Here is a 14,513-nt window from a genome sequence, read left to right as displayed (position 1 = left end):
CGGTTCTGCAACACCCACAGGTGGGGCAGGGCACACACCCGGGGACGGGGATGTGAAGGGGACTGTGGTCAGAAGGTCCAGGCACTAGCATTCATTACTGCCACCTGGCCTGTTTCTGCTTGGTCCTGCATATGGCCTCATGACCTTCCACTGACCCACGATACACTCCGATGCACTCACCTTGGACAGCGACATGGACTGCCACTCCCGTATTGATGACCAATGACACGGCGACCAGGCTGCGGACTGTACCCTTCCCTTCAGCAGGACTTGTCATCCCCGGATGGACTCTGGCTGGCCCTCCACGGGCAAATATTGTGTAGTGTGCTGGGCATTGCCCTGAACTGCTCCAGCTGTATAACTGCACTGGATGTGCAATAAACATCCAGTGACGCACTGCTGTGTCATGTCTTTCATCAGTCATGTATGCATGTGTGGATGAATCTAGGGGCAGTGATGTCCCTTGCGTCAATGATGCTCATCCTGTGGGATGCCAGTCAGAGGGTGCTACATTGCATTTTGTGTACCGGGTCCCATGGACACTACAACAGGGACACACACATCACTCACTTCCTTGTCCCGACATGGACTGAACCACGCCCAGAGCCCACGTGTCATTGTGGCAAGCCCTGCGCTTGTCCGGCGTATGGTAGGCCAGACCACTCCGCTTATGCTTCGAGGGGGGGCCCTCATTGCTCCCTGTCGCAGGCGAACTCGCTGTTGGTGTGGAGGTCACTGGTCAAGTTGTCAGCATGTTACAGACACTCCCTGAGGGCAGGTTTGCACGCACACCACACCCATCCGGCACAGGCGTCACAGGCCATATGACTCTGCCAACATAAAGGGCCGACAACGTCACATTCTCCTCTGTCCGTGGTGACTGGATGATGGACGCCACGGTTCCCAATCATGAAGGGCACAAGAGTTTTGTTGTGCACAGGGCTAGTGGGAACCCAGGCCTGCGTACGGCACGGGCTGACCACCATGTGGCGCTGACTGGGGTTGCACAGGGTTAGTGACAACCCAGGCCTGTGTACAGCATGGGCCAACCACCACGTGGCGCGGACTGGGGTTGCGCAGGTTAAGTCGCACCTGGCGCATTGCGACCGGCACAGGCCGGCACAGGCCGGCACAGGCCACAGGATGGTGACTTTGGGTGCACTGAGTCAGTGGCACCTTAAACTGCTGAGTGGCTGGGCACCCGGCGATGATGCCCCGTCCCGGCGGTCTGGGCAACTCAGGTTTCGTGTGCCCTGCTGGACCGCAGTGTAGGCCAGAGCCACGTGGCCTCGCTTCCAGGTCACAGACTTGGTGGCACCCATTGGGCTGATTGGGTGTGCAAAAGACACACAATTGATGTACGTAATGCTGAACAAATCAAAACTGAGCGGGTGTGCAGCCTGCGATGTTGCCGGGTGCACTGGTATGTCCTCTGCCATGGAGTAATCAAGACCCAGCACCAAACGTGAGACCTGTTGGCCTGCGGAGCGTGGCTGCATGGTGTGGAGGGTGCCATGTCTAGGGGCCCGGGGCTTGTGGCTCGCAGCGGCACGTGGTGGGACATCCAGTCTGCATGCCGGTGGCGGAAGGTGAGCAGTGAGGCTTGGGCATGCTCCATCGGCGGCGGGTGACTTTGTGATGCCTCTGCCTGGGTGTGCATGGGCGGGTAGGTGATGTTATCTTGTGCGCGTGTGTGTACTGTGCCAGTCATGTATCTGGACTCTGTTTAAGATGACAGCTCTGAATCAGATGTGTGTCCTGGTGTGCTGCTATACATACCGGCACGTGGTTGTAGACACACCGGTGGCAGCAGGTGAGCAGTGTGGCCTGGGTGCGCAGGGGCGGCTCTCTCTCTTTCTCTCTCTCTTTCTCTCTCTCCCTCTTTTCTTCTCTCTCTCTCTCTCCCTCTCTTCTTATCTCTCTCTCTCTCCCTCTCTTCTTCTCTCTCTGTCTCTCTCCTCTCACTTTTTCTTCTCTCTCTCTCCTTCGCTCTCTCTCTGTCCTTTGATGTGCGCAGGACACACCTTCTCATCATGTTTTTTGTCTTGCAGGCTGTGACCTATGGACTGTCCCGCGTGGAGCCACCATGTGTCTTCATTTAATTTTGGTGTTCATTTCAATAAAGTTTTATTTGTTGCTTCGAAAGTGAATGTGTGATGCTCATTTCTGTGACGACACATGCATTTCAAGTGTTGTGATTGTGCGACATCATGCAGAATAATTTGTACATGTTTTTGTGTAGTTGATGTGGCATGTCTTTGTTGGGGGGGTTGCCAGGGAGGGGTGGTCCGGGGAGTGGTGTCAGTGGGTGTTGTGGCCCTCTTGGGTGTCTGGGCCACATGATGTGTGGCTCCATGGCATCTGTTGCCCTTCCGATGTGGCTGTGGGCTGGTCTCCCTTTTGTGGTGTTGGCTGCCGTCCGGCTTAACACCAGGTCAGAGCAGGTGTAGATTTCCTGGTGCTAACGTCCCTTATCGCTAGTTTTGTGTTCTAATCGCCGATCTGGCTGGCCGTTGAGAATGTTGAGGTGTGATGTTGACACGGCTTTTGGCACGGGAACGCCCACTCTGCAATAGTTGCGGTGGGCCTCTATGGCGATGTTTTTTGGGGCTGCTATCATGGGTAAACTGGTGCTGTGGGCTGTTAACTCCAGCTTCTGAATGGGGAGGTATTTTTATCACGACTTTGGCTGCGATAAAGTGCCGTTAATTCGGCGATAGCTCCTTGTGAATATGCCCCTTAAATTCTTGGTGTGTAACTCTTTCATATGAAAAAGATAGCATATTTGCAAACATGAATAAAAATAGTATCCCTAGTGCAAAATTAAACACATCAAAAATATATTAGATATGTGTTGCAAAAACATATTAGAATCTATTCAATGCAAGTGCTGGAGCTGCTGTGAATGATGCTGATGACCTTCCTTTATGGATAAAGGTTATCCACAAATTGCAGAAATCCCTCTCCTTCCACCAAAGAAAAATTAAGAAACTAAGAAACAATTGTAACATGGTATTAACTTCTAGGAATAAGGTGCTCGGAGATGAGGCTTGGTCAAATTTGGCACAGGCAGCTGAGATAAATGATGTTACCCTGTTTGGAGTATCCATTTAAAAAAAATTACACAGTGGCTGAATTTGCTGTATTTAGCTCTCATTAAGAATATGGTCAATCATGTCTAGTATTTTTGATTCCCTGAAAGACAGCGCTCCCCTGGTAATTAGCAAGAGTGTAAACCAAATATGTTGTTGTCTTTTGGATATTACTTTGAATGAGGTTCTCCAAGCCCTAGAACACAGTGCCAGGGAGAAGGCACCTAGCCCTGATAGAGTCCCAGTCAATGCTTTTAGAAAAAAGCAAAAACTATGGGGTCCCATTTTTGCCCGAGTGTTTAATGCGTCTGCTGAGTGGACGATCCCTTCTAGCTGTGCAGATTCAATCATAGTGCCTATTTTCAGGAAGGGGGACAAATCCAACCCAAAGTATTACCGAGTCATCTCCCTCCTGGTTCTTTGGCTAAGATCATGGGTAGGGTTCTTCTGCAGCAACTATAGCAGTAGGCAACGGATAACTCTATCCGGTCGGAGGCCCAGTATGGATTAAGGAGAGGGTTGGAGACAGTTGGGCAGTGCGCAAATCTTGACCTGCTCATTGGGAAAGACACCAAAGCCAAGTCAGGGTCTTTCTATGTTTCGCTGTTCTCAGCGGTTCTTTTGATTTAGTTGACACTCGATTTTTTGGTCTACCTTGCTTTCTCTTGGTCCCCCTGAAAATATAGTTTTCTTCCCATCCCGGTTGTACAAGAACCTGTTTGCTAAGGTCCATTTTGGCCCAAATGGGGAATGCTCCCCTCTATTTAAAATTAAGAGGGACATTAGAAAGGCTTGAGTTTTGGCACCTTTACTGGTTTCTCCTTTTATTAATGGGGTGTATGGTGTCCTTCAGGCTCTGTGGACCAATGCACCCATCATCACCGGACGTTTGGTCGCTGTGTTGTTGTATGCCCACAAAGCTGTGTTGTGGTCAAGTACCCCTGTCAGCGGCAAAAACTGATGGACACATTTGGAGATTTTATGGAGGCCAAGATTAATAGATCAAAAACATATACAATGGCACGCAGTAAAAAAAAAAGTGTAAGACCTTCTATATCGGGGCTTCCCAATTGAGAGGGTGAATATATTCTGTTACTTGGAAATTTCATTCTCCAATTATGGCCTCAACATATAGAAAATGCCCATTAGAAAATGAGCCGATTATGTAAAGGAGTCTTTAGGGTCTCCCACAAGCTTGACAACTGACCAGTTAATGAAATTATTACCATAAAAAAGGCATGAGTGTTGTCGACTGCCACATTTGGTGGAGGCCTTCGGGGTTATACACCTAACTGTCCCCATCAGGTAAAGGAGAACGTTTTCCTAAGGGGTTTGCTGTGTACTCCGGCTTCCGTACCATCTTTTATTGTCCACAAAAAGGGTGAGGTTACATACCGGGAGGATTCACTCTTGCTTAAGCCTATATACTACTCTGTCATTCCATCTGGGCAAAGTTGAAACACGTTTTTAAAAAATCAATTATTTTAGATTGTTTAACATTAGACTATGCATTTACAATCCCCTGACTCTCCTACATTAATGATATATTTTAATTATTGTTTGATATGCCCGTACCGCATCACCCACATTGTATGTAAGTTCTTGATAAGAGTTATATTAAGATCTAATTTCTAAGTACAAGATATGGAAAAGACCTCTTGTGGAATTAAAGAAATCTAAGATGGTTTCCTACATTTTAAGCATTTTTTTGGATGGATGTCAACCATACATGTTTTGGGTGAACAATACCCAGCACGGTTTTGCTCTTATTAGGCTGCGGTTAGGTTTAGTTGCCTTTCCTATTATGAAGCTATGGTCTATGGATATGCCCTCTTGCCCATGCAAAAGCATTTCGAGACAAAGCACACAGCACTTTATTTTATTCTACAGCTTTTACGATGGTCTAAGGAAATATTACTGTAAACCAATTTTCCTTGAACAGAATATCGGGGACCATAATGCTGGTTCACGATACTTATGTACATTGGGGACTCCTTCTATATGTATTCTAGTTTACATACAGGTTGCAATACTAATTAGGAAAAGCATTACTTGCAATAGCCAGTATGAGGTTGGTGCCGGTTGATTTTTAACTGTAGTGTTTCTAATTTGTATAATGTATTTCGATTTTATCTGTCCGACTATTCGTTGTATATTATTTTTAATTGTACTTTTATGGCCTAACATGATAGTGCCAAATAAAGATTTTGAATCAAATTGATAGTAATAATAATAATAACAATAACAGTAATAATAATCATGATAAAAATACTAATATAAATAAATTTAAAAAAACAATAAGTGTTTTTCCTTCGGTGCCCATATTGCTCCTAATAGTTAGGAGGCAAAAATCTAATAGATTAATATGTAAATACCTTGAATCCTTCCACGACCTATGGGGCCCATACAGGAAGGAAAGGGGTAGGCAAACATTTATTAAATTAATACAAACCATAGTTGGTACCCATCCAGGAACCCTTTGGACCCTATGGAAGTCAAGAAGGGGCATGTACAAATATAATAGATTAATATCAAAATAACCGGTGTCCCTCCAGAGCCCATCGGGCCCCTATAGGAGGGAGGGGTACAGGTAAATATAAATCAAGTAATATTACAATACCTTGTGTGGCTCTTTTATAGGAGACAGTGGAAGGCAGGCAAAATTGAATACATTCTTTAATAAATACCTGGTGTCCCTCTTGGGCCCATGGGGCTCCTATGAAGGGATAGGGGAGGGGATAGAGAAAAATATCAAAATACCTGGGGTCCATCCAAGACCCATTTTGTATATTTTTTAACTGCCTCATATTTTATGTGTTTGATGTTATAGATCAATTTAGTGACTGTGTCTCAATCTCTTTCCCATCCTCATATTTGAATAATTCTGACTAATACAACACAGCCATTCAGTGCTCCATAATTGTGTCCAATCATAAATTTGGTTCTCTCATCATGTGCCTATTTACGTTCAAGCAAACCCCAGTCCCTCTCCTCGTCCTTGGATTCCTTGATAAATCATAACATGCAGCATTATTTTGATTTTGCATTGATACATAACAATATAAGGATTTTCATATCTCCTGTTCAGAGTACGGACACTACCAGGAAAGTGCCTTCTTGCTTATGGTATATGAGTTACACTGAACACATGCATGAATATAACAAGGACTACACGTCCCATGGAGTGAGAGGACTCTCACAAAACTGGCAAATGTTCTCATTATATTTCCTGGATCACTACCCTCTTCAAAAAACTACCAAGCCCCCATGACACATCCAAAACAACAACAAAACATACCTAAAATCCAGACCAGAACTTTATCAATCAATGACTTCAGCAGAAGCCCACCATTTGGGAAGACACCATGAAACCCAGCTCTGACTCTGGCATTAACTCCTCATTGAGGTGAAGTGGGAGGGGCAATCAATCCACCATCAATGCCCTTTGTCAGCACTTACATTATGCCTCCACTATCAAGACACATCCTAATTTACTTGCATTTCATTTTCCTAATACTTCTGTTGCAAGTTCTTAACACTGTCTTCATTAATGTCCTGCATCAAGTGTACTCTAAATCCAATGCCCCGTCTGCATTGCCTACAAGTCACTCTAGAGAGGCAGCCATTACTCATAACTGCAATCTTTCCGAATCTCCTGTTACTTTGTCTCGTGGATAAGAGGGCCCAGTGTGCTTCTTTTCGCTGTGCTTCTGCCATCCCTCTAGCTAGGTCCAAGCCATCTCAGGGGAAATGAAGAAAGGGGTTTTATTGTCTTCAATCACCTTTAGTTTTGGTGAATAGAATAGCATGTACTTCAAACTCTCCTCCTGCACTCATCTCGCAAAGGTTTTTTCAGTTGCATTGTACTCACTGCTTGTAATCTAGATAGACTAAAGTATATAAAAACTTTATGGATGGAATGCTTGAATCAATCTCAGCCACTTGTAATTACTCAGAGCAGCATCTCAGTCCACTGTTATTTTCCAAAACATGCCACCTCAGTTTGGACCTAGCAAAATGCAAATCAGTTTTGACCCTGCTCCAATGGGAACAGTCCAGCCCGAACTGCCAGGCTAGGTCCTTCCTGAACCACAATACAAGCAACCCAGGACTAGTTTCACACTAGTTAGGGCTCATCAACATGGTGTAGCTTGATTCTAGTGGCACAATGTACATGTAATCTAGACAGAACTAGATTATGAAGTCCTCATATTATGTTGGAAGGTTCCAGGCCTGACATATATTTTCACTGTTGCTGTGCCAGCACTTCACCTTCAGGTGAATCAATGAAGTAGTGTGATGATCAGTCCATCCATCTCACGACAAACATATCGGCCAGTTGTCAAGCAACAGACTACATGTGCATCATTGTACTCTGGGTCTCCTTCAAGGGGGGGGTAATCAAAAGCATACCACTGGTCTCACCATAGAGGATGCTTTTTGAGTTATTTGGCAGCATGTAAAAGTTGCAATGCTCTCTATGGTGAAATCGCACACAACTGCTAACATCTTGGAAGAATTACATACAGAAGTCAAGCAATTTCCTTGTTGCACATACCACAGGAACATTTGAAAAAGTTAGAAAAAACATTTACCAATGTTAATGAACAAGCAGCTGCTTTAATCATTAGCTTAATCATTTGCGTGAACACAAATCAAGGGCTGTAAAAACAGATTGTGTTTTCTGAAGAATGCATTTTGTGACTTAATGCTGGTTCAATGGGACAATCAATTTTGCCAACTTTCATTCCTTTTTCAATAGTAAATATCTAAATTTACAAGGATTGGATCATCAGAAAAATGTGTGACCTAGAGAATGAATGATTGCAAATTCAAGGCCACATCAGAACAAATTTGCTGCCTTCAACCCCCAGAGATCTCCTTGTTGGCCTAAAATCAAGAAGCATGTCACAAATGCAGCAGCTGCACCAACCAATGGTAACACTGTTGCCTGCTACTAAACCTCCAGCACTAACATCTTCACTTATAACATCTGCAATAGGTTGGTCAAGGGACACAGCAGAATGTAGATCAAGTGCACATCCACTGGAAATGTCGAAACATCAAATGTCAACAATAATGGCAATTGAGAAGATTGTATAAGAATATTTGGATGACCCAATATACGTCTCTCTTCATCAAAATTCATTGAAGTATTAGCATGTGAAGACAAAACAGTTCCCAGAACTAAGCAAGGGGATCAAAAAAATATATAGTATGTACTGTAACCAGTGCATTTTCGGAGTGGCTCCCCTCCCCAAGCTGTTTCCGGGACCCCAGGCCTGCATTATTTTAAGGTGGGTGCTCTGGTGCCCACACAGGGCACCCATCATGCTCAACGCTGGGGGCTGCGGAGGCAACCACAGGGCCCCGCAGCCCCAGACATCATCCTGCATGCTGCGGGAGCCATCATTGCTCCCGCCCACAGGGAGCAGTTACTTATGCTGATCCCTCCGAGCAGGAGCAATCACTTGATCTATTTCACTACCAGCACTGAACAAATCAAATGTCTTCTCCCAACTAGCACGAGTATTTTTAAAGCTCCTCCCAGGAGGTTAAAAAATGCTCCTGCCAGGAGTGAGCAAACACAAGTTTTGCTGCCCGCACCAATGTGGGCAGAGAAACTGCTGTCTTCCCGGGACACATCATGTGAGCCAGTCCAAGGAAAGGAGTCTTAGGGGCCTCTACAGGCTCGGGGAGGGGGGCACGAGCCCTCTCCTCTTCTATAATATGGATCCAGGGTTGGGTTCCCTGGGGCCTACAATGGTTTGGAAAGGGGGGGTCGCACCCCCGTCCCAAATAAAACAACGCGATCCCGGACGCCAATTTGTTTTTGTTCCTTTGGGTGTCCTATGGGATCAGGGCAGAAATTGCTTCTCTTTTTTTGGGTCCCAGAGGGGTCTCTCTGGGTTCCCCCAATAGGGGCATGGTGTCCCTATCCTGCCCCTTATACTATTTTTTTTTTCAACTTTACTGCAGGGAACTAGGTCTCTCAGCCCTGCAATTGCTGCTAGCAAGATTTTCTGATGTTGCCGGCAGCCAATTAGAGTTTGCTCCTGTGCGAGTCTGACTCCTGCGGAAGCTAATTTGCCCAAAGGAAAATAGTTCCCTGGGTCTATCAGAATGCTCTATATTTCAAAACTGGGTTCAAGGAACGCTCATGAGAGTCCGTCAAATCCAACTGTCCAGATATACAAATATTTAATTCCTTAAAATCTACATATTTACACCCAATTATGAAAATCTCAATCTGTGTACCAAGTTCTACCTTCCTGCCAAATTTGATGTAATTCCATTCATGATGTAGCCCTGTCTAAAGAAATCTATAGAAAATGCATGGTGATTTTTTGTTTTGGAACACTCTTTTTTCTCGGCCCCGGCTTGATGGATCACCCCAAACCTTTCCATGCACCAACTAGTCAAAAAAGAGTATTTTCTGGGAAAGTTTCATGAAGATTCGTCAAATGGTGGCAAAGTTATTAGCAACACAAAAAACTCATTTCCTATGGAAATGCTGACCCAACTATAACTACGCAACGGCAATCGCCACTTCGTAGTATATATATATAGATATGCATACACATAGGGATATAACAATGTGTTTTAGCATAATATTTGTTAGTGCCTACAAAATCCTGTAATTACTAAAAGGTTTGCAACATTTTGTATTGTAAATGAAGATTTGGCACTCAGATTATTAATGCATTTGCTCATTACCTTTTTTAAATCATGCCCCCTTGATTTAATTCCTATCATTGGCGTCTGCATTACATCTACTGACAGCATTTAAATATCCTTTCGACACCTTGAAGTCTGAGTTTCAGCTTATGTATCAAACATATATTTGCAAATTAACTCCCCAGGGCTCTGTTTAACAGAATCCCCCATGGTGCCCTGGTGTTACTTCGCACATTATTTCCTACAAGCAAATGGCCTCAGTAAAAAACAGCAAATCACGGCTGTCTGGAATCCCCATGACAGAAATCTCGCATGCATTTGTGCTTGCTTTAACATAAAGTTGATTTTATTATTTTTCGTTATACCAGGTCTGATGCAAGTATCTTAATGCATCATTTTAATGCCTGACTATAGGGTAAAAGGGCAGTACGGATTAAAGATCCATCATGACAAAGCACACTGAAATGTTGTGCCTCCAGGACTGATGATGCTCAGCTTTTTTTTAGCCGAGGTGGAGAGGTACAAAGTGATTGGGAGAATGTCAGATACCCTTCGTAGTATTATCATCATTTCTAATCAATCGTATTAGGACTGATATAATTGAACAACAGACTTTTTCCTCTGTGATTTCATCCATGTGAGGCACAAAATGATTGTTCACTCTCAAAACATGATGTTTTTTCTACACTGAATCCAGCAGAATATTTGTATTGAAACATTTACTTTAGAGATGTGAATTACGTTTCAAAAGGCTGTAGCTGGCTTCACCCACTTTCTCATAAAAGGGTAAAGGAGGAAAACAGAAGTGCCTCGGAAGGAGTCACACCCATTTTCTCCAATTTGAGCAATATAAGATGGCCTACAAATAGGATTTTTGCAAGTCCCTATTTAAGAATAGGGGTGGGCGGAATTTGCGAAATTCACTTTCGCAAGTTATCGCGAAAATGTAAAAAATCTCCGCAAACACGCGGAAATATCGCGGAGATGCGGAAGTTTTTTTCCCATCCGTTTGCGGTATTTCCTGCGTGGTCGCGGCTTGCCAACTTACCCATGCGGTTGCTCGCGGGCGCGGCCATCTTGTTTTCACTTGTCTCGCGGTGCATGATCGCGAGAAGAAATACGTGATCGCGCGACGAATAACGTTACTGCGAGACAGCGCAAATGGCTACCAACAATCCAACATCTCGTGGAGAACTCGACCGGATCGGGAAAACTTGTCGGCGAACGCGGGGATTCAGGTAAGGCGATCGCGCGCACGTGAGAATGTATTATTTTACAGCGCGAGCAAGCAAAAAATTTCCGGTAAAATGCGGATTGCGGAAATGTTGACATTTTCGCGCTCTCCGCGGAACGCCAAAATGTCAAATTATCGCAATTTCCGTGAGCGGAACATAATTTTAGCCCAGGCCTATTTAAGAATAGCTGAAATAGGGCTTTAAGTGGGGTGGGTCCTGACAAGTCCCAGAGTTGGCAGCAATTAAAAAATGACTTTGAAAGGGTCCCCATCCGACTCTATATTCATATTCTTATTTTTACGTGCACAAACATTTCCATTTTTCAACAATTGCTGTTAATACCCTCAAGGTATTCTTTGCTAGTAAAGCAATTTCTTTTAATTTCACGTCACATGTTTCACTTCATAATGCATTCCCTAAGATTATTTGCTTTTAATTATTTAGTGTTTCTAGAGCTTTTCATGTAACATGGAGTTTGTATGATGAGTATTCTGAACAGGCCCACCACCAGATGTCTGGGTGACTTGAGCTTGTGGGTCCATGTTTAAGACTGCACATGATTGAGAGCTCTGAGGATGCATTGGAAAGCAGTGTGAGCTCCTCATAGTGTGAGCTCCTCATAGTGCTTGTCAGCGGGTCATAAAGTTGTGGGGACTACATGCACATCCAATCCTTGGCCTCACTGCAGGGCGCACAGTGCGGGCGTCAGTGAGTTATTAAGCCCCTTTTACATTGTGTGGAGACAAAACAGATTGCTAGAGAAAGATTGAAATGATCATCAAGATTAAGGATGATTACTGTTGGTAAAGCAAAGAAAACTGACTCAGTACATATATCATCTGGTGAGGCAGACTTTGCCTTGTAGATAATTCCAGCCACTATTTTAGTCGAGGTAAGGAAGCAGAAAGCAAGCTACACTTACATGAGAACTAGAAAACAATACTCTTTCAGCTGCAGTGTGAGCATCTTTAATCAACTGGTGATTTTGCTCAATTTTAGATTTTAAGATGTCCACTAATACATCAAAGAATTCCTTTGATGGAGTAAATTTAAACTAGAATTTGGTTGAAGATACTTTTTCAGAACACTAAACATATGCTTTCAAGTGTTTTCTGTATTTGAGATAGAATGAGATAGTCCTGCAGCATTCTTCCCTGAGCCCGACTGTATTCAATGCCTATATGGCCGGCTCGCACAGATTGACACAGCTGATGACACCCAACAACCCACCTCTTTTGGCCAAGCCCTGAAATGGCTAAAATAAGGTTTGTGTATTGCATGAGGAAAATCACTGATTGGATGGCTAACAACTGTTTCCAATTAAATGGAAAAAAAAGCAGACATAATGCAGTTTGGCAAGGCTCAGGAGACTTGGTCAGCAGACTGGTGGCATGTTGAATTAGGCCCGTCCCTTGCCCTAAAACGCCCAGCAGTAAAACATCTTGGTGTCAAGCTAGATCAGGCACATTCTATGAAGGACCAAATCAGCACCATATGTGGCACCTATGTTTCCACTCTGAAACTACTTAGGAAAACTTTCCCGTGACTCCCTGCATCATAAATAAGAACCTAGTCCGGTCACTGATAACTGGCTGCCTGGACTATGGAAATGCACTGCTAGTAGCAGCAATCAAAGCATTGTTGGCTACGTTTCAGGTTGTCCTGAATACTGCCTCCTGCCTAATCAGCAACCTCGCCCCTCGCTCATCCTCTGCCCCCATTTTGAAATCACTTCACTAGCACCCCGTCAGGAAACGGGCTATTTTTAAACTAAGCTGCCTAACACACAAAGCATTAACCTTACGGCTTCCCTCATTCTTGCATAACAGACTCAGTCTATACAAACCAACGAGTTTGCTCAGATCCTTGCACCAAGCTCTTCTAAAAATTAATTGCATTCGCACCTCTAGATTCTGTGGCAGATCCTTATCTCACCTTGCCCGCTCCACTGGAACAAGATTAATTTGCAAATTCGAATGTGCCAAGATCTCTCTACATTAAAAAATCTTCTAAAAACATAATTATTCTAATGGGTCTCCTTCACTTGCAGTTTCTGGTTGCTTGCGCCATGATACACCTCAAGGTGTGAGTCGTTTAGTGCTATATCAAATGCCTTTAACATAACATACATGTTAGCATAACACTTAGAGTTTTTACTTTTTAAGTGAATCATTATGCCATGAATGATATGGTTTAGGTTTAGACTGATGCTTTGTAAGGCTTTCTGTGGGACTTCCCGATCTAATAAATGTATATATATATATATACATACATACATACATACATATATAAATATATATATATATATATATATATATATATATTCGCTCCACTGCACCTTTGCAACGGGTCACTCCATGACGGGTGCTTCTCACACGGTGGTGCCCCGTGTATTATATCCAGCTCCAAAGTTCTCTCTCCCAGTCGGTAAGAAAGAGACAGCACTCGCGGGTTTCGTTCGATAACCAGTTTATTCCATAGCGCTTCACATACGCGTTTCGGGTTCTCCCTTCGTCAGTGTGTTTGCAATTTGTGTAGCGCGGCATCGTTTTTTTATATATTAAAAAACACAGCATTTCCGGGTTCTGAAAAAACCCGGAAATGCTGTGTCTTTCTTCCCGACTGGGAGAGAGAACTTTGGAGCTGGATATATATATATATATATATATATATATAAAATTCAAAAATCGTCCAAAAGCAGAGGCGCGCACAATGTCAGGCGGACTCCCGCTTCAACAAGAGTCCTTTATTTTGCAGAAACCAGCAACACAGTGAATAATACCTTTAAAACTTCCCTACGCGTTTCGGAGCTCCTGCTCCTTGCTCACGGGAAATTTGCATTGCGGCGGATACGGAAGAACATGTGTCCTTTAATTGGCCTTTATAACGCCCTCAGATGAGCTTCTTATTTCATGGGCTTCTGGATCATGTAGTTCTCCCGTTACAATATGACCCTGTATGGGTTCCGTAGGTCAGCAAACTTTAGGTTTGACTCCCAATGGAGCCTTCAATGTGCATGGTGGTTTCAATCCATGCCCCTGACATCCTGTATAACGGACCTTGAAATCAAGGCCCACAGTCCAGAAATCCATGTGGTGGCGCTGCCTCCCCGACCTGGACAGGCCGGAAAACATCATTCAAAAATCGTCCAAAAGCAGAGGCGCGCACAATGTCAGGTGGACTCCCGCTTCAGCAAGAGTCCTTTATTTTGCAGAAAACACCGCCGCAATGCAAGTTTCCCGTGAGCAAGGAGCAGGAGCTCTGACATGCGTAGGGAAGTTTTAAAGGTATAATTCACTGTGTTGCTGGTTTCTGCAAAATAAAGGAGTCTTGTTGAAGCGGGAGTCCACCTGTGCATGCCTCTGCTTTTGGATGATTTTTGAATTATATATATATATATATATATATATATATATATATATATATATATATATATATATATATATACATTGTCTACTGGCGGTCGCCAGTAGATAGTTATAGTTAGGACCCTGTTTCCATAGGAAAA

This window comes from Triturus cristatus, chromosome 6 (genome assembly GCF_964204655.1).
Source record: "Triturus cristatus chromosome 6, aTriCri1.1, whole genome shotgun sequence".
Taxonomy (NCBI): Eukaryota; Metazoa; Chordata; class Amphibia; order Caudata; family Salamandridae; genus Triturus; species Triturus cristatus.
Note: the sequence above shows the minus strand (reverse complement) of the source record.